This window comes from Parus major, chromosome 1 (genome assembly GCF_001522545.3).
Source record: "Parus major isolate Abel chromosome 1, Parus_major1.1, whole genome shotgun sequence".
NCBI classification, from domain to species: Eukaryota; Metazoa; Chordata; class Aves; order Passeriformes; family Paridae; genus Parus; species Parus major.
Genome location: NC_031768.1, coordinates 96,307,979 through 96,333,462, shown reverse-complemented (window position 1 = coordinate 96,333,462; position 25,484 = coordinate 96,307,979). Strand labels below are relative to the sequence as shown.

General features: G+C 39.0%; 1 long non-coding RNA gene across 1 annotated transcript; it reads left to right on the top strand.

The window, feature by feature from the left end:
- Position 1: 1 nt before the first annotated feature.
- Positions 2 to 22,361, top strand: LOC107199989. Its single transcript, XR_001519425.1, has 3 exons — positions 2 to 35; positions 230 to 358; positions 22,076 to 22,361. It is a non-coding gene; the product is annotated as an uncharacterized LOC107199989 (long non-coding RNA).
- The last annotated feature ends 3,123 nt before the right edge of the window (positions 22,362 to 25,484 follow it).

Sequence of the window (25,484 nt, the reverse complement as noted above, 5' to 3'; positions counted from 1 at the left end):
TTGTTTGTGTATCACAGTGCTGCTGGCAAATTTTGGTAAGACAGCTTCACATTTTACCCTTTGGGGTCATTATTCCCACACAATGTCAATCAGCCTCTGGCTCTGTGCTTTCTCTAGAGGCCTGTGTAGAAAAAAAGCTTGTCATCTCCTGTGACAGAAGATTGCAAAAGAAAGAGTTGGGTTTTTTTATTAAAAGGTTGGTTTTTCAATTTGTCTTTTTCATGGAAAGAAACAAAATTAGAGTTTGGCAATCAATTAGAGCAGTCAGACAGCATGCAGAGCCCTTCACAACAGACCAAGACTCCTGCTCTTAGGATTACCAGCATGGCTATGGTAATGGAAAAACCTAGTTATAGAGGTAAGATTAGCACAAGTAAGCATCTGATGCATAGGAACATTTTAAATTATATAATTTTAGAATATTTCCTGTTAATATTGTAGTAATTATTATTTAGATATTAATAATTAATACTTATAATTAATATTTATAATTAATAACTAATAATAATTATTAATTTATATTGAAATGCTTATAAATTATACTTCGTATGATTCAAAATGTCCCTTTATGAGTTTGAGAGCTTAAAATTGAGAAAAACAGGGCACAACAGATGATCATGTTTCTGCCTTCACAGGAACATGTTGTCTTAGAACTGTAAGACCTCAGAGCTCCCACTTACTTGTATCCTAAATGAAATCAGCTTGTAATGAGTCTTATTTCTCCACTTCAAAGCTATTAGAGCTTGTAACCAGATGGACAAAAAGTTGCTTAATAAATTCTTTATTACATATCCTCTGGCCAGGCTTTTCTCAAGGTGAGCCTGCACTTCAGTGGTAGCAGTAACAGGATGTTGCTGACTTTACAGTAATTAGCTCAGGATTTTACCACTGCAGCCACGGCAGACTCAGTCTAAAACCTGAGTTCAATTAACCCATGCAGTGTTCCATCCTGCAGCACTGAACAGGTTGTGTGGCAACAGAAAACTACTGTGAGTAGGTCTACAGTGCTTCCAAACTTACTAGGATAGTTTCTGCATATTCTGGACTAGCCTTAATTGTTCCCAAATACATAGTTCTTAAAGAGACTGGAGAGAACACCATTTATAATTGAATTACACATCCATGGAGGTCATGCAGAACTCTTTTAGGTACCATCAATGGGAAATCTCAGTTAATAATTTACTGGTGGGGGGGTTTCAGACTTTCTCCATACATAAAGACCTTTCTTGATCTTGTGTAGGAGAATGGAACTGCAAGATGTGACCCAAATATCTCCCCGCACGTATCCTCTGACAGCTTTCAAGTACTGCCAAGGAAATGTAAGCTCATCTTCTCTCTGCCTTGGACAATGTTATGTTGTCACAGCAGGAAGCAGATGGGATCTCTAGTGAATTTTTTAGGGGTCAGTGCATAGAAATTAAGCTCCTGGGCAAACTCTTTAGCATAACAACATGTGGCATTCATCCTGATTCTGTTAGCAAGGTTGGGATCGAACTGTAAAGTTAAACTAGGCTTTTATTGTTTCTGTAGGTCCTTAAAATTACGTGCTTTGGCATCTAACTCAACCTGGGAAAGTTCTGAAGGAAAGGGTCTCTCCTATTGTTTGCTCTTGTTCTCTCTGGCCAAGCCCTTACAAAGTTGTGGTCCTAAATGAAAGCGATTTCCAAGGCTATGGGGTTCTACAGAATCAATTGAAACAATTCACAATGAAAAAATGGTTCTGACAAACATTAATTGAAACATTCTGAAACAAGATTAAGGCGGGGGAACCAATTGCCTGAATCTTGAGCTTTTGCAGCCAGTAATAAATAGGCTCCAAAGACCTTGGAAAAAGATACTTTATGCAAAGCCAAAGGACCATGCCAGCCATCAAGCAAACTCTCAAAGCACAGTCATTATCTGGTTCAATAATCATTCTTTTAATTGAAAAAAAATCTATAAAGTCACAATAATCAAATAAAAAACATACTAAACTTTAGGAAGAGGGGCATACATCATTGATTTTAATGCACCCCATAAAGGCTGAGGCACCTGCTCAAAGAACTACTATATATAACCACATATATGGTTATAACCATACCAAGGGTCATACCCTTAGCCCACACTTTCTCCTCTGTACTGCTGCTCTGTCCTATCACAAGGGAAGGGTTTTCCTGCCACAAAAGGATCTTCAAGCAGTGTAAAAGTGATAAAGTTCCTACCAAAGAACAGCTGCACTGGCTGTGGTAGGAGATGGAGAAGAGTTTGAACATGGAGTGCTTGAGAGCAGAGCACAAGATACTGTTTCAGCTGATGTGAGAAAAACAAAACTTCTTGGATGCTCTAAAATATGCAAAGAACTGATGCAGTTTTTATGCTGTCCCAGGGAGAGGAGAACAAAAAGATAATCCCTCCTCTGTACCACACTGGCGCCTGTATTGTGCTTCATAAACCTTGGGATTTGGCTTCAAATCTTAAGCTGCACCAGGGGAAGTTTAGGCTAGATATTAGAAAAAAATTCTTTATAGAAAAAGATTTTCTCAGATTAGGCATTGGAATGGGCTTCCCAGAGAGGTGATGGAGACACCATCCCTGGAGGTGTTTAAGACAGGATGTGGCACTCAAAGCCACTGTTTAGTTGGTAAGATGATGTTAGGTCATAAGTTGGACTTGATTATCTCCAAAGTCTTTTCTGACCTAATTGATTCTGTGAGATCTGTGTGGGACATTCCAGACCAACATGCAGGTTTGTCCTGATGTATCTGACCCTGCTAAAATTGGGAAATCATCAATTTAACAGACAGTGTCACTTCAGGTGAATTGATGATTTGTAGCCATAGAGATCCCAAAGCTTTTGTAAGATACAGAGCCTTGAACAATGCTTCCTGTGGCAATGCTTTCTTCAAGGGCCAGTCTCAAAACCTCAATTGATCCTTAAAATAGAAATTATAATCTCATAAAATGAAGAACCTTTTGCCATAACTGAGCCAATTCAAATGAAATGACAGTATCTTTAAACATTTCTTTTAGACTTTTAACTTTTGTATCACAGGGCCTGAAAAATCTCCTTTGTGAGAAAATGAGAAAATGCTTTTGTCTGTGCTGCTTCTGACGGTGGCATTCAAAGCCATGTTCTGAAGATCAATAGCAAGGATGATTAAGGAGATGGTGGCTGTGTTTGATTTTTTTTTCTGAGGGAAGGGAAATCTTAGACTTGAATGGGCATTTCTGCCACTATTTAACAAAGAAATCTTGCCAGAGTTGGCTTCTGTGCACCTCAAGCACAGATGACAGTCTTACCTTATCGTCTGAGGACAGAATTCAACCCCTCAAAAATAACTACTCCAAGAACGATATGCATCCCCAGGTTTTCCTACTCCCAGTGCACTCTCTGGTTGGTGCAGAAAGTACAAAATACAGTGCTTTAAAAAAAACACTGAGGTGGTCTTGTTTTCAGGTTTAGCCTGACTGAAGGCTGCTGTCCACAGTGAGCAGTAGTGCCTTCTGGTACAGGGACAGCCACAAAAGAGCACCCTTTCCTTCTGTAAACACACACACACACACACACACACACACACACAAGAGAACAAAATCCTTGAGGAAAAATGGCAAAGTTTTCTGTGGAACCCACTTGCCCAAAGAGTTACAGGCTGGCCAGCCTTCCATAAAGCTTGTCAGAATCTCCATGGACGTTGAACAGAAGAGATTCTGGGAAAGATAATTGCTGAGAATGAGGATTTCACCTAAATTTGAGTAAGGAATTTGGGTAGGTAGTGATGCATTTCATCCGCATTTCCTTCTGGAATTTTATCACAGGAAAAACCAAAATGCCAGTATACAATACATTAATATATAAACATCAAGTTGCTGCACAGTGCAACCTATCTAGAAGGAATTAATTTTATATTGTTGAACACGCCTGCAATCAGAAAACTGAGACAGTGCCAGCAGTATCAGGAATGTGATGGAAGTGTATGTCTGAAACAAAAACATCTGTTTGCAATAATAGCAGGTCAGAGATCTCCACTGTGTCCTCGGGAAGGTGAGCATAGGTTGAAGAACAGCAAAATACAACTTTGCAGATCCCTGAAGCCTTAGCTGGCACCACCAGTTCTTCAAATCATACAAGCACACATTCACCCACAGTTAACCTGAGGAAATTACCCTCTCATTTGATTAAATGATCTATCAGACAGGTTTCTCAATATCTTTCTTTTCCCTTCTGTTTTTTGTTGCACCTGCTTTCTCTGGGTGAACGGACCTTGTTGAGCCTGCTATCCCACAGAACAGGTTGTAACAAAGTTCCCCAGGAGTCTCAGCCCCCCGTTTAAGACTGCTCCCACTGTGTTCATTTAGCCATTACACAGTCTATAAGGTCTGCCACTGTCTGAGACAAAGCTGTTCATGAGTGATAAAAGAGGGCACAAAGTGAAACAGGAAATCACCAAAAGAGCAGAGAAGAAAGCAGTAGAAAGCCATAGAGTATTACGTGATTTACATGATGGAGTAAGAAAGATGCAGCTCCTGTACCCGTTTCTCAATCCCCAGCATTACTTCTACTGCAGCAGTGGCACAGTCTGATCCAAACCATGACTCTCTCTGGTCCTCAGGAACATAGCCAGCACACTCTCAGGAAATGTGGCCCCAAGGAAATCCTATGGGGAGAAAAAACCAAACTGCTCCCTGGTAAGGGCTGGATAGAAAATAAGATTGAAATTTGAACAAGGCCACCATGAATATTCATTGTAAGTAAGTGGGATTACATGCTAGGAAATGTCTGATTCTAACATTAATCTTTCATCTTACCCCAGATTTCTGTGGATTTTGACAAACTGCCCAGTAAAAATGGGTTAGATAATTTCTCTTTTTATTATAGGAATCCCTATGCTTTTTGAACTGTATATCTACAGAGATCTACATTTTTACACATTCAAACTTCCTAGAAAATAACCCACTTCAACTAATTTATATGCAATTTCTGTCTTGCCAATATGCCATCCAGCACTCTTTCCTCACTGCAGAGCACACTTTTGATGATGATGTTCCTTTTCCAAAAGCAAGCAGGAGCAGCAATTTTTGGCACATGAGCTCTTACTAAAACCCATCTGCACCACTCTACCTACCAACTGGATGGTGAAAAAAGGTAAATGTTAGAAAGAAATGAGGTAGCTGGCAAAAAAGCCATAGGCAATAGTTGAGAAAGATCTTTTTCATTTGCATGCATCTGACCTCACTGGTACTCACAACTGATTTACATCAACTGCCATGGTCAACACTTAATTCACAGCGAAAGCTGCTGGTAATTTCACTCCATTAATATTGACATCTGAACTCTGTAACTACAGTGGATTACTATTAATAATTATTTATGACCAACGATTTGCACAGAGCATGCTGCCCCATGCTGAGAGTCAGGTGATGAATCTCCAACATCAATTCACAAGCTGTCCACCTCTGCAGCCATGCAAGGAGCCACTTTCCCTCGCCTCTCTCACCACCACTGACACTTGTCCTACCATTAGTGCAGTGTGTTTTCACATGTAAAACTCACACTTCCTTCATGCTTTTGGGTTGGGTAGGAATCTGAAGCAGACTAATAATATTCCTTCTTTGATGAAAAATACCAGGGGAAGTGAGAAAAGCTAGACAGTAACAGTAAAGGTCAAGACTGTAAATATGCAGGTGCAAAATATTTTATTAGTCTAGGTTTCTGGTTCAAAGAGACATCTAGAAGTCCAGCTCCTCTCAGATGTCTAACTAGAAAAAGTCTGCATTTCCTCTATATTTACAGGTCTACTGAAGTTTTATATAGGGTACAAAGTCCTTAACCTACCCCTCCAGCAGTGAGAGGAGTTGAAAATTTAAATTCATACACATACTGATGTGTTAGGCTAAATTAAGGCCACAGCACTCAGTTCCTTTCAGGGTCAAGTCAACACCAAGAAGCACCTCCAATCTATCACTGCACAAGGCTCCCATGAGCAATCCAGCCCTGGGTGACTAATGAAGTAATGAAGTGACAGTGCAGGCGAGTTGTACCAAATCAGAGCTCACAGTTTCCAGGCACTGTTACTCAGATCAGACCAGACTGGCAGTGTCCCACGCAGCTCTCCACTGCTCACAGGTGGAAAAAGTGAGCCAGTTCCCTTCATACCCGCAGCACAGACTGGCTCTCCTGTGCCAGTGACTTTGCCAGACTGCATTTGTGAGAGTGACTTGGTAATTTTTAAATAACTACAGCTAAGTGTGCAGAATTACTGCCTTGTCTCAGCACCTTCTTGCTTTATTTTAGCTTGATTTCTTCCCCAAAACTGGGCAACCCAGAGATGCTGACAGGAATGGCCTAGTAAAACAGAAAGGAAAAAAATCAGAGCCTCTGGCACTAATGTTGTGCCTGCGAGAATGAAATCCCCAGGACACTTTACACTTCCACAGGTTATTATTTTTCTCATTCCATTCTCACACTTTCTCCCAGATGGAGAATATACTCAACCACAGGCTCATAAAACAATAAGCTTCCACTTGGTTTTAACATATTTTCTTACATAAACTTGAGGCAAATATAGGATTATTTCCCCGTAGCAGCACATTTTCTTCCTTCAATTCTATACATTGAACAGAGCTTAACCGTTTTCTGTGAATAAGTATCCTTTCCTAGTAGAGAAGCTCAGCACATCTTTATTATTTCAGTTTTCATGTGACAGTACAAAAATTGAGCAAGTTGGTATCATTGCATCTGGTTTCTAAAGACTCAAGAAAGAGTAATCACTTCATTTGAAAGTGCTTGATTTTTGGAAGATTACAGAGGCTTGCAGTGCCACCATCACTACTTTGTAGTATATAAACAAACCCAAATCAGGAAAAAACTTCAGCCTGTTCAAGGTTTTGCAGTTTAAAAATAACTTTCAGTGTGGACTTAGTAACTGTTGCTTCTGCCATCAAAATGCAACAAAAAAAATATGAAAAATAATTAAAAATTGCATGTCAACATTTTTGGTCTCTTGCTCTATTCATAAGAGTTCCTCACTGTTACAACTCTGTTAAGAAAATCTAAAGGAAGAAAAAAATGGATTTGTAAAGAAACACTCTTTGAATTGTACTGAGAAACAAAATCCTGGTAATAGTGACATTACTATCAAAGCATATATCTAATTCAGAAGAAAAAAAAAAATTAAAAAATTGGACTAGTCATCCTATACTTGGGTCTATGGCTGCATTTCCAGTATTTAGCAATTGATCCCTTATACAAATTTCCTTCTCCCTTACCATATACATTTTGGCCATGGAAACTGCCTTTTCAGTTCATGTCCAGTGGCATAAGAAAACACACATAGAGATAAAAACAATCACATTAGTCTTTAGTCTATAAAGTTTGCTAGACCACCATCATTAAACACATTAAATAGAAGATATAAATTATTTAGAAAGAATTAGACATGTTTCTTGATAGAGTGCTCAGGAAGGAGGCTCCTTAGAGTCATAATGGTTGATAGTGGTTGCAATTAGAAGCTAAAATTGTAGTCTACAGGAAACAAAAGCTTTCTAAATTTTATTTTTCCTCTGAATCTGAAAGAAAAACTCATTTTTTCTTGAAATCTAAATTCATCCCCTTTGGGCTTTTCAAAAAGTTCTGCTTTGATTAAATTTAGAAGTTTTTCCTACTGTATAATACAATGCAAAATATGTTGCAAACAAAAGAAAAATGTCAAAGCAAACAAGGCACAGACTTACTGACATTTGCTTTACAATTTCTTTACATACAATTGCACTGAAAATGGCATGCATTTCAGTTAAATAGCATGTTCTAACAGGAAAATGTCTTTTCAGCTAATTTTTCCAGAGCCTCAGTTCCTTTCATGAAGACATTTTGGATGACAAGGAAAGTAATTTACTGCAAGTTTGGAAAAGTGGAGGCTGAATTTCGTCTCCTTGCCTCTCTGCTTTTTCACAGGAGGGGAGCTGCTTCAAAATCACTGTGTTTTTAAAAGCCAGAATTAACACTTACTCCACCATACCTCAAGCAATGAAATCTGGTTTCCTGTCACTCTTTGTCTAGTGATTGGATGCTCTCATGTGTAAGAAGGTGAGGGCTTACCAAAGACTTTCCTGATGTTTACCTGTCTGTAGATGTACAGAGAGAAAAAAATCTCTGGCATTCCATGGAAAACAGGAAACATTGAAGGCTTTTCCTCAATGGAAATATTAATTGAGTCTCTTTCCTGAATTTAATCTTCTATTTCCCTAAAATATTGGGAAATTTGAATCTTTTGGACCTCTAGTGCTCTGTCATATTTGGCTGAAAGTGCTCTGACATTATTGGCATGCAGATAGAGCTGTATGGTGTAAAAGGATAATCTTTTTAGAACACAAAGCAAAAATTGTAACAGCTGCCTGTATGTGACATTGCTGAAAGATCCTTGCACTCTTTTGCAGCCACATTCAAGCAAGGAACAGTCTATGTTATGAGACAATTAGCAATATGATGAGCAATTCACATATGAAAAGTGCTGCTTAAATCCCAACATCATTATAGTTAAGAGCAGAGTAATAATTACAACTAAGATTGCCTGCATAGTTTCATTCCCAGTTTGGGGGATTAATATTTTTTCCCCAAACACTCGTAACTCTGTCTAATCTGATCCTACCCTCTTTCCTCTGGTGAAGTCCACTTTTGCAAGACTGATTTAATGTCTTTTTCCCCTGCTCTTGGTTCTGGTCTTGTGAAAGACTCAATTAAAAGAATTCAGCTGCTGTTGGAAGAGTTTGCTGTGGTGGGTGCAGCAGAGAGCTCCATATTGGGGTTTAAGAAAAGGTTTTGCTTTCACTGACAATAAAAAATGGGAACAGAAAAAACACAGCTATTGTAAAATATTACCTACAGCCTGCCCTTCCAAAAGAATATCTTCTAGCTTTTTTTTTTTCAGAGGGCAGAGTATTCTTCCCTATACAAAGGTAATTTGCATTGCAAGCATAACAGGAAATGAAATAAACTTAAAATACAAATCAGGAATATATCCAGTATGCAAATCAACATCTTTATGAGCTGCAATAATAAGAAACGAGAAAATTAGTGTAATTTCAAACCACCTTTTAATTTTTTATGCATTCTCTTAGCATCAACAGATAAACAGGGCTAAAGATCTCCCTAATTGCCACATACAGCACCACAGTTTGTATATACATATGACATCTTCACCAAACCCACACCACTAGCTAATGGCATTCACAATTTAAAAAATAAGCTATCAAAACTCTGATTTTTTTAAAACCAAACAGAGTGGTCATGAACCATTTTTTAAGTCTCTAATCAGGCACTTGAGCCTTTTGCATTGCCACACACAAAAATCAGGCTACAGATTCATTCGATTTCTGCTATGTATATGAGGTAGCATGCACCAGCAGCTGGTTATCATCTGATCTCATGGAGCTTTTAGTTGCATCTGGTCAAGGGTCCCCCAGCTTCTTCCCAGATAGGGCCAGACTACCCCAGCTTTCTTTCACTTGGTTGCTGAGAATCAGGACATGCACAGATTGTTTCTGTGGAGTAGATAATGCATGGTAAGGTCTTATCCTGTGCCCACCAAGTCATGTGTCACAGTACTTAACTAATGTCAATGCCAACTGTTGGTATGAAGGGTGTCCTTGCTGGGAAAACTTAGGAGAAGCTGCTATTTTGTTGCTCACATGTATTATTTGAAGCTTTATGCAGAAACAGTGGACCTTGGACATGAAGGTGCACAAGCTGCTCAAGAATTAGATTGCTCTCTAAATTCACAGGTAGAGTCAGTTCTTGAACCAGACTTGCTCCCTAGGAACAATCTGTATCTCATGGTACTGAGAAAGTGTTTGCAGTTTTTTGTGATCACTCCTTTTCCAGGAACACTTCCTTAGTATACATACAAAACATACATTACTATCACTCAGAACTCCCCCTTACTGGTTTTGTCCATTGTTAGGAAGCCAGCTCAGAGCTCTGGCATTGCTTAGCACACAGACAAAGTGCTACAAGAAAGGACAACAGTGTCACATTTAGGACACTTCAGTATAATGGGTCTTGTAAGAGGGGCACCGGGCATCCCTCAGGCAGACAGTCTGTCAGATCTGTTCTTAGTTCTTGTCACATCCCTGGCTGGTAGCTGAGATTCGGCTGCAAAATCATGCTGATGCATTAAGGCTGGCCAACAGATCAGTTTTCTATCAGCACAGAAAGAAAATCATATTTTGAAAGGCCCCACCTACAAAGTTCAGTGCAAGTGGAGAGGTCAACAAAATAAATATAGTGCTTTTAGATTTGCAAATAGAGTAAATAGCACACAATGTGTTTAGGAAGGGTGTTGTTTGATACTCAGTTTTAAAGCCATCTTAAGGAAACCATGTATTTGATTTATTTATCGTTCTTAGAATTTAAATAGAGGTAGATTGAGAAGGACTGAAGACTGGATTTCTTCTTTTCTGAAAAGGCAAAGCATGCATAGAGCTGCTATTCCATCCTTCCACCTATTCTAATTATGGTGATATGCAGAAAAAAAACCAACAAAGAAACCCAAACTAAACAAAAGAAAAGAAGTCTACTCAGCCCTGATCCTGCAGACATCTAACCAGATGCAGAATGTGTCAACTGGTTTCCCCAAGGCAAAACATGCCACTTCTGTTAAGTACTGACACAAAGGCCAGGGTCCTTGTGTGCTTTGCAAACCTGTAACACACCAACAGAAAAATTTGCTCAAGTCAACTACTCTCAAGAAAAATATATAAAATTTATTTCAGTGCCATCATGCAGTGTGTGATGTCTGCATGTGGGTATTTCAGATTCACAACATGTTATTTGGTCAAAGACCCAAGAGAATGAGCTAGTTATCCCCTTGCCTAAAAAGCCATACTTTATCATAGGAAAAGCAAAGGAAGAGATAATTTTCAGACAATGGTAAAATTTAATTATGAGTCCCCAAGGTTATAATTATTACTATTCTACTCCTCATTTTTAATTATTTTGGGTAAACTTAATATTTTTTATCATTTTCATATCAGAACTTTTCAGTCCAGGTTATAATGTGAAGTAATATGTGTCAAACTGAAGCTTAACATCTAACACCAAGGACAGATAAATCGACACTGACACTGTTCATTTAAAGTGTCTTAAGTGGTTTACAAGGTTTAATATAGAGAAGATTGTGAAAATACTATATAAACACCCAAGAGACCTTGGGGAAGAACCAAGAACTGTGACCTTTTAGATGTCTGATTTTGCAGACACAATTGCTTCAGCGGTTTTCTTTCTCTTTCACGCCTTTGGGGTTTGGTTGTTTGGGGTTTTGGGGGTTTTTTGTCTGCTTCTGTCTGAAATTTTAATTAAGACAAGCTTCCCAAACACTGCTGCTTGGAGTTCATAGCAGAGACTCACAAGAACTCCCTCTGATATCTCACAGCAATAGTTTTGTGTGTAGCTTGAAAACTTGGTTCTACAATATCTTACAGTTAACTTCAGCTATTCAAGTCTCCTTTATAGATATGATGACCATCAGTAACCTTATATTCTATTGCTTGTTGTCAGTGCTTTTTTCAGAGCTGACAGGAAGTATTGTTCAACAGTCCTGGGCAAGTCAGTTTTACTTCTCTATTTTAATGTTTTATTATGAGTTTTGCCTATGCATATAAGCTCAGCCTCTGAGTCTTGCTGCCTGACTCCCCCACAGATTTTTGTTGCCTCCTTCCGTAGTTCAGGTGTTTTTTAAATGTCCTCATTTTATCTCCTTAACAGAAAACACATCTGAAAGCATTGTAGTTATCCTAGAAAAGCTAAAGAAAAGAGAGCAGTGAAGTTACGGATTAGCTGTTGAAATCAATCGCTTTCTTGGCCTATTTTTCCAGGTGCCTCCAGCCTTCTTTCAATAAACAGAATGTTCTTTTTGAGCAGTACCTGCACTGAACACCCCTCAGCCACCTGGGAAGTGCAGGCAGCTACTACAAGAGCCCAGCAACTTGCAGGAGCTGTAAGTAAAGCTCCCGAGGCTGGCCTCTCCTCTCCACAGTCACCGTGCCAGCCAGGAACCGTGTCCTGAGTGTTCTCTTACTCAGGCCAAACACTCAAAAGTCAGGGCTGCAGATACAATCTGACTGCTTCCAGAGATTGCACCCCTAATGGACTAAGCTTGAAATATGCTTGTCAAAGCAAGAATCAATCTCCTAGCAAGTTTGGGGGATATAAATTATGCAAACACAGGGCATTTGGAACAAATCTGATAGGTATCACCTCAGAAACTTTAGCTTTTTCTACCTGTCAGAGGAAATTAAAATGCTGGTGAGGATATGAGACAACATGGAATAGAAGCCATGGCAACTCTCAGTACTTTTATTTCTCACTGATAAATTGATAAATTGGGTAGTCATCATGTAATTGGCATTTTGGTGCATCTTATTGAAAAGTGGGTTCCATGGTGTGCTAGGCAACAATGTCTGTTGCTTTTTTGTACCTAAGCTTCACTGAAACCCACTGAGCTTGAGACCAATTTTAAGTGTTTTACTACCCAGGACAAGAATGTTTAGCACGCCTTTCTTTTGTAGATGCAAATTTAAACTTGTCTGCTATTTATGGATCATCTCTCTCTCAGCTTGGCAATGACTGACAAGAAAGTGATAAAATGAGGAGATGCAACTTGACATTTATTCAGTGTAAATACTTTGCAAAGCTACAGCTTCACAATTTCCTTTCTTTGGGTAAATAACTTGAAATACTGTAAGCAATGATAGTGGATGACTGGAAACAGAATCCCTCAAAGTCCAGTATACTGAAAGATACCACACATAATGACGTATTTCTTTTTCAATAGCCTCCATCTATTTTCAGACAGTTCTGTTCATGCTGGCCTAATGGCAGCTTACTAAAAAGCAGTGAAATATATGCAACATCTGTGCAAGTAATACAACTTCCATACAGGCTAAAATACGGGTACCGCTGTATACCCATACATAAACCAAAAATAGAAATGTGCACATTAAACTAAGCCAAGTTTTTGTGCAGATTAGCCTCTGATTATGGATGTGTGTGAGGTATAAATTTTAATCATACATGCTCACATTTAAGACCTGAAGAACAAATTTAAAATTTCTAGCACAGTGGGTTACAATGCAATGAGAGCTGCCTTTCACAAAGGATGGTTCTCCATAGAAATGTTTAGATTCGTGAGACAAGATTTGTGTATTAATATTTCCTGATATAGCTGAGGATTTTCCCCAAAATGTTAGATATTGAGGAAGGTCAGACCATACTCAAAGAACTTTGATTTCTGTTCTATTTTGGATTTTTGTAAAATGTTATATCCCTTTTGCTGAACTCCTGTAGGTGGTACTGTTGGTATAATACCTTATGAAAAATTATTGAGGCCTCTTGGGACACTGCCCAACCCTCCAGAAGACTTCATTCTAAGGCATGTTGACTTACTGCCAGGTTATACCTCCTCTAAGGATGGTACTTCTTGTTCTTAGGATCTATAAACAAATAATTAAATTACTTTATATCCATATTTTCTCAATAAATGGTCTTTGGTGTCAGACCTTGTATGGAGGGGAATACCAACAGAATCTATAATTAGGAGAGTCCACACTGATTCTGTTATTCTTGGTTTCTTACATTTCGTAAAATAGCGAACAAATAATGTTGCTTCTTTTTCTACCTTAATCCTCTACCTTTGGCTGAACAAACAACAGCCCACAAGAAGTAGTGTCATCTAGATTTGCCACAGATTCTTGTAAATTTTAAAAATCCCAAGACTTTAACTTAAATTTTATTTTTTTTTGAAGAACAGAAAAAAAAAAACAACACAAAAGGACTTTACTCAAAAGCAGATACAATCCATTTTGATGGAAAGATAATTCATAAATTGATAGTTTTGTTCTCTGCACATACAACTCCAGATGCTGGATCTTGGATCCAACACACAGGAAATGCCTTCCTGTAGAAATGCAAAGTTTCTCCTTCTTATTCTGCCATGAAACTCCTTGGTAATAATTGTAGGTGTGTCAAATAGAACTAAACTTCTGGGTCATGGAAACAATAAAAGAGGTTCTTCCGAAGGGTAGGTATTAATTGCCATCCAGATTGAGAAGGGCTTCAAAATTCCTTTTCCACTTACCAAGAGAGGGCTGACAAGAAAACGTCTCTGATAATAAACCAACCTCAAAAAGCCCTATTGAAACTTTAACAGGGCTGGTCGGAGACACTCCAGGTGAACAAACGAAACCGTGGCTAAGGAAGCGTTTGGAAGGCAGCGGTCCAGCAGACCATGCCATCAGCACCTCGGCTGAGAGACAGCTTTGCTGCAAGGATCTCAGCTCAGCTCAGCACAGGTGCCTCTCTTGCTCTTGTCATGCCCACTGACTCTCCAGGGCAGCAGCACTAAAACAAATTCCATTCCAGGCCTGCTCTGGATTTGTCTACTTTCAGTGAGCCCAGCAAGGCCTACAGACCACTTCCCTTCCTTTATGTTAATGATATCTGCTGCTTGTTATTCTTCCCACTGCAAGTAATAGTGGCTGATGCATCTTGACAATGACATTTTTCTGCTAAATTTTGTTTGAATTTAGTAGGAAGGTATATTTAAGTTGCCCCTCCCCCATGGCCCCCCTTATTCTCCCTGCTTTCCTATCCTTTTGGACAAATTCAACTGAACTGTTAAATTTCAAACACAGTAAAAATAAGGCAGTTCCACTGAGTGGCAGAATTAATCAAATGTCTTAGTTTCACAAGATTAGGCTGGCAAGTCTCTGTTAAAAAGCTTACTCTGTAAATTTAGAGCTTTTCTTTCCCTCTACCAATGAAATCAGCTGTTTGACAACATAGTATCTCTGCCAGAATAATCCAAGAATAAAGGACTGCCCTCAAATACATCTCCTTGAGATCTGAAGATTCACAGTACAAAAATGAAGACAAATATGAATAACTACAGGAAGCTATAAATCATTATTTTATAGATCATTATTTTAGGAACTGCTAGACTTCCAAAACTCTGCATCACACAGAAAAGGACTACAGAGTCCATCCCTTGTAGTTCATCTATGATTTTGAAAAATCTAGTCCTTGCATGCTACTTGACAGAGTAAAGCACAAAGACTACAAATCTGGAAGCTAAGTGAGCTTAAATGGTAGAATTAGGCACATATCTCTGCTTGCCTGCCTCTCCAAATAAAGTTCAACGTTGAGATTTTTTTGAAACTTTTGCATACACTATCAGGAGCAAGGCTTGCACTTCCCCTACTTTGAAGTGTCTCATTCCTCCTTTTAATATGAGGTTATGGCATATAAAACCCTTTTTTAATCAATAGTTTTGCCCTGATTGTTGGAAATTCGAAATGATCTTTTTCTGACAGAGGTTTCAAAGTGAGTGTAAAATAACTTGGTTTAGTGCTTAGAGGCCTGACACAGACATCACAAATGGTACTCCTTAGCTGAGCCATCTGAGCCATGGGCTCCTAACTATCTTTCTGCATTACTGGCAGAGCTTCCCACCAGAAGCAGAAAAGAGCAGTAAGAAAAATGTTATTCTGTGCTTACTCTGAAGGTTATTGATATAGAAAGCCCTAAGTTCAAATCTACAGAATGGAGTCGCCTGAGGTGAATTGCTATTAAGTAAATACTACCAAGCCTGTGCAGGAAAAGTGAGACTTGGATGGCCATTCCTTGGATACTTGTAATGAATTCCTTTCACCCTAGATTGACGTACTGCCTAGGAAAGATCATAAAACACATGGTTGTCGCTATTAGTACTGAACTCCTGTGCTTCCAAGACTTTCTGGGAAGCTTTAGATTATCCATTACAAAAAAAAAAAAAAAAATTAAAAATTCAGCAATATAACTCCTTCATAACTTTAGTCTTCTAAAGAAACAAATTAATTGATAGTTCAAATATAAGCCAAACAAATAACTTGAAATCTGAATTAAAGAATATAATGCTTCTATCACCAAAGCCATTGAGACTTTACCATTATTCTTCTGTTTCATTGAGTTTTTCCCTGTCTTAAAAAGCATAAGACTGTGTGAAATACAAGGAATGGCAGAATAGCAGGAAAATAATATCCACAGATATAGTCATACATTCCCAGTTGTAATTTGTTCTGGCTTCCTTCATTCCCCTCTTGCTATGTTTCCAGGAACTTGAAGATGAGTGGTTACTATGCATGGAAACACTGAGCTTCTGTTATTTGCAGGAATGCTCACAGACTGTGTGCAGAAAGTAGTTTTGCCTAAAGAAAGGCAGTATACTAACAATCTCAAAAAGCATACATCCAGGTAAGGAAGAGGCTCAGCCTAGTGTTAGGCAAGCTACTAGTAGTATTTGTTAGGTTAAACTAGAGAGTGGATAACTACAAGATTTATTGAACAAACAATCCATCGTTATTGATTTGCAGGTACAATAAGAAAATTGCTTTCACAAACTGAGTGCATACCCATTAGTAGGATCACTTACTCAGAATTAAATTGGGGAGGGGATGCAAGTTAAAAACAACAAAACAAGGCATAAGCAGAGCCACCTAGGTAGAAAATGTTTCCAGCAGGCAATTTTCATAAACAAATTGCTCAGTTGCTAAACAAGTGGTGCACACTTCATGCATATTCATTCAGCCACCAATGTGTTGCATGACAAATATAATCAAATCTAGGAGAGAGAGAATGGAAGAGTTGAAAGAATTAAGGGAACTAGTAAAGGAAAGCAAATCACTTTTTTTCTCTGGTCTGCTGGTTTGAAAACAATCCTTATTAGTAGACATGAAGTTGTAAATTTCCAGCGTCTGACTGTGAACCAGTCCATGGGAAATTAGCTGGCAGACCTCTTCCTGTCCTACTAAATGCCAAAGCCTGTGAACACCTGTGCATAACTGACTCCTGAGCTCCTAGAAACCATAGATGCAACAATTAGAATCAGTACAGCAAAATATAAGCATCCACAACAACTGTCTCTTTTCCTCAAGGATGTAATCTGCTCCTTTCTGCAGAGTTTACTTGCCTGGTCTAACCATAATTTTCTTGTTATTACAGAATTGCTGTCATGATTTGAATGCTAATGTCTGGCCAGTTCTGATGAAGGATCCAAAATAATATCAATCTCTCTATTTCAGAAACATTAAGGCTAAAAACTTAAACCAGAGAAAGATGTTACGATCTCCCACATGTAAGAACGAAAAACTGTTATAATGTCTAACATTAGAAAATCTTAGAACTTTAACAAAAAGAATGCTTGAATTTTGCACTAAAAGGTTGAAGCTTTTCTCTCAAGCAAGTAAAGTGTTAACTGGATACAGTCTTCATAAACTTTGTGAACATATTTGTGGAATTTGGATCCACTTTCGAAATAGCTATAAATTACGATAATTTGGCACCAATCTTTCATAAGGACAGAGGATATATACAAATATTTTTTTTTCTGCAATAATCATACAGAATTATTTTATTTAAATGGCAACTACAATCTAAAAGTTGCAGTTTCAATGTTAAAGACACTTCCCAAGCTGGGTCTGAATTTGACTTCATGTGCTTTGAGCCCGGGAAGCTTTACATGAGCACCAGTTATGACCCAGTTTTGATGACCTTCAAGTACTAAAGATCAGAGCATACTAAGTGCTACCAGTTCTCATAATTTCAGCCTTGACTAATACTTTGTCAGAGGAAGTAAATCACAGCTTCACTATAACTCAGTATTTCATGACACTTTGGAAGATATTTCCAAAATCTGCTTTCAATCAGAAAAGATGGGGGACTTAGAATTGGCAGCAGCCACTTACAAAACCAAGTTTCCCAGCTTCCTGATACAATAAAACAACAGGAATGATAAATTGCACTTACATTTTGCCTAGTCCTTACTGCAAAGGCCTTCTTGGCATGTCAAGAGGAAAAACAGAAAAACCTCACTCTTCCAGTACCAGCTGAACTGAATTCATTGAGCTCAACACAAAGTTATTTTTCCTTGCTCTGTCTTCTGGCAGTACCCTCCTTTCTGTGAAGGAAAATACCCAAAGCAAATCAGTGGCATATCTACAGAATATACACTTGTGAACTTGCCAAAAAGCTGAAACAGAAAGTCTTGGTAATTTGGAAAGTAATTCAGCCCCAAAGCATTTGGATTAAGTTCCACAAAATGTTGTTTGGTAGCAAGACTCACCTGGCTGAAAAGCAGTGGTTTATGTAGCACAGGCACAAGTACTCTACAGTGTTTTTGAGTTTTGTGGTTTTATTTCATTTTGAGTTTTTTCATGGAAATTATTAGTCTATATTGAGATTCACCCTGCTCCTTCAGATGCCTAAGCTCCAGTGAGATTCAGGGCTGCCAGAAATGTAATAGCTGAAAGTCATTCTGACCTCCGAATCCTGCTGTTGCTGAGCACAGGTCCCAGCACCAACAGCTTCCTGTCTTCCCACCTTTTTTTTGCTGGAGAGGGAATGCAGACACATGCTGCAAACTAAAGAGTTGATTGCAAAATGTTTTAGTCTACAACAGAAATATTTAACCAGCTCATGGAGACCAAGTCAGTACAGGCCCTTTCTATGGAGCTCTCAGAATCAATTTTTAAATTGTTGCACAATTGATGGTAGCTGAAGCTAAGATGCCAGCAGAACTTAAGATTAAAAACAGTATTGCAAGTGCTCTCATGCACCAGTAGTTTCTTAAACTAATTTAGCCCCATCAGTAGCACTTTCATATTGGAAGTGGCTGGCCTTATTTACAGACTTATAATTTCCAAGGTAACAGCTGAATTCAACAGCTTGTAGACCTCCTTCCCACAAACATCTCATGGCGTAGGTGTGGAGGACTCAGAGGTCGGAATCAGGAAGGAGCTGCCATCTGTCTTTAATTCTCCCACAGTGTGATGGCTCTTCAGAAAATTAAATCTTTACACACAAATACAGACAACAGTCCCTCTGTGCTCCCTTACTGGTATCGCTGTCTCTGCTCAGAGAGGGCTGTAAGAGAAGCATACATAGTCTCAATATATAAATATGTTAAAATGATTGCTCCGCCACCCAACATCACAGGAAATATTCCATCTAATTGTATAGATTCAAGTGCTTTGAAATGAGCCACCAGGGGCTGTGAGCCTAAAGAGAATCTGTGTGCCAAGCCATTTGAGTTTATGTTTGGTTTTATTTTTCCACTCCTTTTATCTTTAATATACATACGTTTAGCTCCTTGAGTCTGTGCTGTGCAGGAAGTGTCTGAAGCAGGGTGAGGCCTCACCAGCTGAGTAAGACTGAAAGCTTGTGTGTAGAAGGGGAAGATGAACTGTAAAGGCATCAAATTTGTGCCTGGAGTGGAACATGCTAATCTGAAGATGGCAGGCTTGGTGGGGAACACCGAAAAGCCTGACTGTCACACTGACATCACAGTGAGTGAGGAGAGACATTTTCCTATTAATGGTGGTGCAGGACATCTTGAAAATAGTCTCAGCATTTGAAATATATGGGACAATGCTGACATACCCTGAGTTTAGTAACATACTAAAAATTATTTTAGCGCATCTTCCAAAAAGTGCAGTAAGTGCAGTTGGAGGATTGGCAGGATGCTGCCAGTACAGCTCTGCTGGAAGAGCTGTGGAACTTCCTGAGTACTTTTGTCTTAAAACAAACAAGAGGCTTTCCAGGAAGTTCTGAGTAAGCATCTGACCTTGTGCGTAACTTAACAGCTACAGAGAGGAAAAAACTACCCTGAGATGGAGAGACAAAGATTTAAGTAAACAAGAAAATGCACCAGCCTGCTTGAGGAAATTAAGAAAGAACAGATTGAAATGTGCCGCAGGAATTTTAGCAGAGAGCAACCAATCCTATGAGACTTGTGAGAGAGCTGCAAAGAATGAAATGTCATAAAGATGGCTCCACACAGGGGATTTCCTCCAGAGCCTTCTATCCCCTCCAGAGTTTAATGTTCTCTCTGTCTTTGTGCAGGCCTCTTACTGCTTTCCCCAACTAAACAGCTTCTGTCTATAGACATGATGGGGCATCAATATTCTCTATATGAGACCGCAGTGCCATCATAACACATAAAAATGATGAGCCCCTGCAACCTGAATGCTTTATTCAGGGATCCCATCCACAGAAGTCAAGTCAACTACTGATGGCAATACTACTCTGTGGGCAGCTTTTCAAGCCAAGTTAATCATAACAATGCTATGGCCTTTCCAGTTAGGCAATCCTGCTTTTTGATTCTCCTGCATGAGGAAGCTTCAAATGGACTAAAAATAAAGAGCAAGTCAAGAGGAAAAAGGAGATGAGAAGTTGCAGAGAAAATGAGCTTTTTCATGCCTATGAACAGACGCTGTGGGAATCTTAACACTGAATATCTCCAGTTTAATTACAAGTACAATGTCAATTTTTGTTTGTTTTGTTTATGTTCATGCATATAAATACATTCCAACAAGTGTCTATTCATGTGCTACAGCTCTCTCCTCAGCTCTTAATACTGCTTGTCCTTGCAGTTGTGCAAATATGTCTGCACACCAGAGGAACTAGGATCAGCTCCCTGGAAATTTAAGGGGGGCCGCAGACACACACACACACTAACACACAGATATAAACACCCCATTACAGGTCTCTGTTGTTCCTCTATCATTACATAAATCACAATAACAACGTTGTAGGTTAGCAATAGTTTTAGGGCCATAGATAGCACAGTATCCAATCTTTTCTGAAGCCATCTCTACCACTATCCCGAAACCATCAATATCTCGCTGTAGACAGCATGGTTGAAGCCTTAACTTATGCAATGTATATAGCACAGCTCATTTGGTTGTTTTGCAAAAGATTTGCCATGCTTCTAGCTAAATTTGCCTTGCATACAAAAAATCTGAGCGCACACTCAGTCTCTGAGATAACCTTTTTTAACTTTTCATATCAGCACAGCAGTGTTTCAGTGGTTCCTCAAATCCAACACAATCACTGAAGGATAAGAACAAGAGCTGAAAGAAAGAGTGGATTACAAAGAGAAATTTAAATAGTAGGGTTCTGGCCATATTAGAAGTATTCATGTGGATGCAGATGTCTAAAAATTATTTTTTTTACTTTCAAGTAGTAAACACTATCACTGACTTTTTTCCCCAGTCTGTAGAATTTTTGAGATAAGCTGATTCCAAAGTATATGTTGTCCCTGGTTCTAGACTGCCAGTGAACACAGTTTTTGGGTGGATTATAAGGCCTGTTTACTTTTAGACTTTTAAAACTTAAATTGCATACTTATGGATGACTTCCCTATCCCTCTCCTTTTCTGCAGAAGAAAAAATAAGCAACAAAGGTTGATGATTTCTTTAGAGCAAACACCAAAACACTTGAGAAAATAGAAGTTTTATTTCAGACTTCTCACCAGGACCAAGCTTAGAATCTGCAAAACATTCAGTCTTGATGTGCTGAGGAGGAGGAAAGGACAGCTGTGTGTCAGCATCAATCTTCTCTGTGAAAACACAAACCTAATTCGGTGCCCTTTGATTTGGATGGTGATAAACAGTAGAGTGACTCAAGACACCACTTTTTTCCACAACAGCTTAAAAAAATAAAATAGCAGCAGAAAATAGTTTCAACTTGTAAGAAAATTAACACCTTAGCAGACAGAAGCATTTGCTAAATGTAACACTGCCCTTTCTGTTCCTTCAGTTTCCATGGAAGTATTTCCAGTTGTATTTGGGTTTCTGCTTGCACAAACATCCTCCCTTTGCACAAGTCAGATTCTAGTCGCAAGCATTATCCTGGGGAGAATAAACTTCATGGTAGGCTTGTTTTGGATCTTATGAATACTAATATAAGAGAATAATCAAATGCAGTGATGTAGCTTCACTGCAAAACAAGAGAAAGATGTCTAGTCAGACTCTTGCTCCTAAGATCTCTGGCTCATGCAACTAATTTGAAAAACTAGCAGCTAGCCAGGTACTCAAGAATATGGCTAAAGTTACAAGCAAAGGAACAAGATTTTTAAACTATTTTTTACAGAATTTAAATGAATATAATAAGTTTTTGTTAATAATATATTTCTGTACAATACATTTGCCATTGATAAGTCAAATTGGAGGAATTCCATTGAAACAGACTGAAAAACAATGCTAAGATAATTACTTTTCTCCTTTTCAGCTCTGGAGTTGGAATACCAACACATGTGACCTCGCAGTAGGAGCAGATTACGATCCAACAGCAAATAGCTTCATCCACTTGCAGCAAACACCTTCCATGAAGCACATAGGAAACAGGAACTCACAGCATTGACCCAGCATTAGGGGGTCTTAAAGCTACACTTGGTGTCAGGGCAGAACAAAGAACTACTCTTCACAGTGTTACCCTGTGACCCCCCAGCTTCCAGAGCATCCCTACATGACAATGAGTATGAGCCAGGGGTACTGTCCTGGTCTAAGCAGCACTAATAAATACATGTTCCTTGAGAAAAATCTGTTGCATGATTATTCTTGAGAATGCAGGCTGGAACAATCTCTGAAGAGCAAGTGCATCAAAGCTATTGGTAGTGTAAAAACCACCTTGAATTTTATCTGGAAATTTCATCATTCAAGGATTATGAAGCATTCCTGAACACTAATCATACACTGCAATACCCATGTAAAGTATAAGGCCTGACTATGTCCATTGTACAGGATGAAACCAGACCCACAGAAGACAAAGGCAACATTCTCAAAAATGGCTATTAATTTTGGAAATCACAGGCATTAGGGGTATTCTAACTGCAAATCTCTCCCTAAAGTAAAGTATGTGCTGCTTTGATACCTTTTGTTCCGATAGCAGTTTCAAAAGTTCACAGCACTTCCAAGAAAAAAGTAAGAGATTTTTCAGATGTTGAGACCTTCAAAATGAATGGACATTCTTTGAAGTGTTAACCTTATGACTGCACTAAGAACATGTGCTGAGCAACTGACAGAGTGGGAAATGAAATTTCTGGATACTCACTGCTTAGGAAACCAAACAGTTGTGCTTTCCCCTCTTGCCCCCTTTGGTAGGTGTATGGATTTTATCTGTCATCTAAGCTGACCAACCCTATAACCCAGCAGCCAACTTCCAGCCACCAGGCCAACTTTGAGGCTGCATTAGAAATTGGGTACCTGGTTTTGTCACTCTGATTTAGTGTACTAGTACAGAATGTAGATAACAGACACTATATTGTTTTTCTTCTCAAAAGGTAATGTCTCTCAAATATACTTTTTAAAAGTCCATGCATGGGCAAATACACGTCTGCAACACAGGCCATGCCCAAAATCTGCCTTGGCCTTTTCATTCCTATTGCTTTAGACATCCATTTCTATCCCTATGAGCAGGCTATGAATAGGGAAGAAATGCACAGGCTGGTAGACAATTCCCCCATAGCCCAAGGAACAATCTGCCGTTAAGTAAAATGCTGCTACAGACTGCACAAGACAAAGCTGACTGTTAATGCCTAAAAAATGAGCTTGCAGGTTTTACATTTAATGGACACTTTTACCAGAGCATGAGCAGCAAACACAACCTTTACCAGTAATGAATATGTTCACAGTCCATTAGGAAAGAGTAGCCAAAGTTTAATTTTTTTCAGCTTATGTTCAGATTCTTTTTAAATATGCTAATTGTTAGGGCCAAATTTATTAGGACAATGTGAGAATTTTGTATAATGAATAAGTGTCCCACAGATTATACCTTCACATAAATGAGTTCAACCCTGATGAAAATGAACCTTGACAACTTTGCTGTATCCTCTGAAAAAACATCCTGAGACAATGCTGTATGAAGAAAAATAGGACACCTGATAACGCAAGTACAAGCAGTGACTTTGCCTTGGCACAATCTGAGTACACACTGGAAAAGCAAGAGCATGCAGACTAATACTTCCTAAGGGGTCACTCCATCTCATGATGGCCATTTGCACAGGGTCAGCTCCTGAAAAAATGCTTTCCATTTTATATTTACCCAGAAAATCAGAATAGAACACAGCTGCACACAAATACTTTCAATGAAAAACTATTAGTAAAGGGCCTACCTCTCTACCCTAATTATTTGAAAAGCAAAATACACTGCTTCTGTCCATCATCTTTTGCCTCTTCAATTCCATTGAGCCTTAGGCCTCAATACTTCAGAGGCAACGGTGGTTTCTCCAGGGGCAGTAAATGCCACTCTATTAGGGTGAAGCTTTTGGTTAGTGATAAGAGAGGTTCACCTAATGGAAAATCTCCTGTGCAGAACTACTTTCATCACCCGTGGTTCTGCTGGAGGTGAATGTTTACTGGAGAAGTGTCTGCCCTACTGGCATAAGCAGCAGATGGAAAATTCCTTTATAGGGGTGGGAGGAAAGTCAGCAGTGAATTTAGGTGGAAGTAGTGCAGGCAGCCCTGTCTCTACCATAATGGTCCTGGGTGTAATAGAAAGCACATGGTATGAGAAGGGATTTGCCTTCCTCCAGAACGCCCTGCAGGCTGTTGGGAATACAAACAGCAGAGCTGAGAGAGCTGTGTGCACTCTTCATCCACACAATTGCCCACCTCTGTAGTCAGAGCTCACACACAGCTCACCTGCCATGCCAGGTCCCATGATTTGTGTTAAACAGCCTTTTGTCACTAGTGTCACCAAGCTGTCAGTCCTGAAAGAGATGAACATTTCCTATCAGTGGCTCATTACTGTCTTGCCTGTGAGTTTCCCTGGGTGACCCCTCATTCAAAACAGATGAAGATAAATTCAGTTCAACAGCTGACAAAAATCACAGCCTGCAGTAGTAAGGTTGCAATGGCACTAAGTAACTGAATAGCAGGATAACATGTCATGATCACATCCTCACATTTCTTGTTTTTCCTGTGCTGCAAAACTAAAATCTCACCCTACACTTCAAATATGAAACATTTCTCCCACTGCCCTGCATGTCCTTCTTATGAAGATGGAGAAAATCTCACTTAAACATCAGAATTTGCTAATTAATTGAAATCTGTTGGCATTTTCTATCTTCTCTGTGTAAACATCAACTATACAAGGCTGCAGAAAATGAAGATACTCCTACCTGCTACTAACCATTTAGATCACAAGCTCTTTCAGAGATAGCACAATTTTTTACAAAGTGCAGCACCCAGCTCAACAGGGTTCAGATCAAAACACAGACCTCCTGCAAGTTTAAATAAGATTTCATGTAGAATTAAAAAAAAAGCTGTAAAGAGGAAAAGGAGCAGGAAACATTTAATCTTCATAAGAAGCAATATCCCAACATAAAAGTACTGCAGTATAACCGAATATATCCTCTTCCACTAAGATGGAAGCCACCAATTTTCAAAGATTTCCAGACAAATGGACTTCCATAATTCTGAGGTTCATTTTATAGATTTTTCTTCCATGATCCTGGCTGTTTTGCTGCTGGCTTACAATCCACCATCTGCTTTTCAAGTGGTAAATGGAATTTCAAAAGCAAAGCAAACCAAGAGATGGTAGAGGTTGGAGCCTGTACCTGTACTGGATCACTAACCAAGCTGTTTTCCCTTCCTATAGCACTATCGACCTTTACGACATGCTTCATCTCATTGAAAGC